Consider the following 2500-nt stretch of genomic DNA (forward strand, 5'->3'; position numbering starts at 1 on the left):
TTCATTCATTGGTAGTTTACCCAACTTTAATGACTTCTGCGAATGCAGGAAATGTGACAAGGGTCCATTGAAGGCCATTCAAAATAGTAGCCTTTTCTGACTTTACTGGATATTTCTTTGCAAGCAGCGGTATGTTTATTATAAAGTTCCTAACGTGGGTTCGGTAGTTGCCTATTCATTCAGTTCTGTCATCCTGGGGAACTCTGTGAACTCTGAGAACTCTGAGCCCACCATTAGAACTGGATGAGCAGCCGAACTCCTGAAATAGAGGTTTTGCTTCTGACAGTCGCAGTTCTGGTGAAGGGTTTGGGACTCTATGCATTCTTGTGTCTTGAATCAATCAGTGTTGTCACAATAACATTTTTAGCAGAGTGATTAGTCACATGGAATTCATGATTCATGATTTGCTCAAAAAGCTATGATTACCATAAGTTACGTATTTCCCTTTGATGTCAATGGCACTGCGAATGGATAGTTTTCTCCAGGTATTATAAAATGCACAGAGAATAACAGGAAGTGATGGAGCGAAGAGACAGGAACAGGATCAGCAAATGACAGACTGATTCAAACTCGCATCAGCCAAATAATCAGGAAAAAGAAAGCATTAATTGCCATTTCATGGTTCAGATTCATTGTGATGAGCATGATACGACTTTTTATACAGTATGTCCTCTTTCCTTTTTTATCTTCTGTCTTTTTCCATCATTCCAGAAACTTAGTTTTGAAAGTTTCAAGATTTGCAGGACAGCATTTGTAATTCCTAAATTCAGCCCAGAAAGACTGCTTCTCTTTTTGGTGTTTACCTTTATTACACAATAAGAGCTTTTCTCAAGGGGAGTTTTTCCTATATGTGAGTTTGATATGCTGTAAGAAAATAAAATAATGGGATGAAAAATTATTTGGAAAGCTTTAAATTATTCAGAGGCTTTGTGTGTGGCGAGGCTTCCAGTGAAATCAGGGTTTACTGTAGGACAAGAAAATAAAATGTGACAGGCATTTTAAATGATGTGGAGTTCTAAGGGTTTGTAACATAATCCCTGCAAATTTGGGATTTAAATATCTTTGCTATCTTTTGTCACTCTGATAACAGGAGAGGAGAAAGCAAGGACGAGAGGACAATAAGAATGTGTTTGTTTGGTTTTGATTTTGGTTTGTTTTCACATGATAGAGGAAGTACTTTATGCTTGATGATCTTCTATAAACCGAGTTGTTTTAAATGCCTGGTCACAGCCATGTCAGCTCTTGCTTATGGGGGTCGCTGGCTGTCTCCCAACACACCAGACAACGAACTTTCTCTTTAAAGGTCTATTCACACCACACCAGCAAATGCCGACAAAAGCAACAGAAACATTTGTCGGGTTTTGTCTGATCAGTATGTTACCTGATGCCATTATTCGGCGCTTGTTTTCTGAATTAACGCTTTGAATTGGCATTTGTTGGATCTTAAAAAGTCTGAGAAATGATGTACTGTACTCTGTCAGCTGTCAGCATTGGTCTGTGTCAGTTGTGTGAATTGATCTTAACAGTCCTCGTAAAAGAAAAATTACAAATGAGATCCCTTTTTTTCTACTACGCAAAAATAAGATTACATTTAGAGAATTTTGTCTTTAAGTTTAGATTTGCTAAAATAGTGTATAATCAAAAGTATTCTGTTGCACAAAGCAATGCAATTTGAAAACTGTTCAGACCAATTTATGTGCTGCAGATAATATATCATTACCATAAAAGGATCTGACAGATAAATCTGAACTATTCTACTGGACTTCCAACTCCTCTTTTATATTACAGCCAAGATCTTACAACAGAAAGCAAAGGAATGTGAACAGGATGTGAACAAGACATCATAGGTTGAAAAGGCAAAAGCATAATTTTTGCTTCAGTACAGCAAAAATGGAACTTTTATTTCTACATAAACACTTAAAAGTGGATTCTACAAGTTAGAGCTGTTAACACCAAATAAACCAGCCATATTTGTCTGAAGATGAAGATAATATCTGAGAAAGAAAGCGGTTCCTCACAGCGAGCAGCAGATACACATCTGCACATTCATGAGAAATGTCATCGCCAGCACACTAATCTAATGGTTCTCCACGTACTGTTTAGAAATGACAGTTTTTCTTCTTTAGACTGGTCCGACATGCAGTAGATATTATCAAGCTGAGGTATTCACATAAGCACAAGGTCCTGCATGTGTCTCTCATGTGTGTCCCTGGTCTTTTATTCTCATGGTGATAAATAAACAAACAAACAAACAGAGATAGGCAGAACAGATAGATCTCTGCTGGAAATGCTCTTGTATTCCTGGAACACAGGACAGCTTTTCATCAAACACCACAAACATGAAACAAAAACAAGCCCACAGCTGTTTTCCAGAGGAATATTTCATTGCTCTGAGGTTGCCCAGTCATAGCTCAACAGACTTTTTTTTATGCCATTTATGGCGCTTTTCCACTGCCTGGTACGACTTGGCTCGGTACGACTCAGTACAGTACTGCACGGC

The 2500-nt window shown here is 38.0% G+C and overlaps 1 protein-coding gene across 1 annotated transcript in view; it reads right to left on the reverse strand.

Annotated features, from left to right (window-relative positions):
* ngfra (nerve growth factor receptor a (TNFR superfamily, member 16)) overlaps positions 1-2500 on the reverse strand; it is a 39663-nt gene that overhangs the window by 23610 nt on the left and 13553 nt on the right. The gene's annotated exons all lie outside the window — the stretch shown is intronic.

Source organism: Carassius carassius, chromosome 1 (assembly GCF_963082965.1).
Source record: "Carassius carassius chromosome 1, fCarCar2.1, whole genome shotgun sequence".
Taxonomy (NCBI): domain Eukaryota; kingdom Metazoa; phylum Chordata; class Actinopteri; order Cypriniformes; family Cyprinidae; genus Carassius; species Carassius carassius.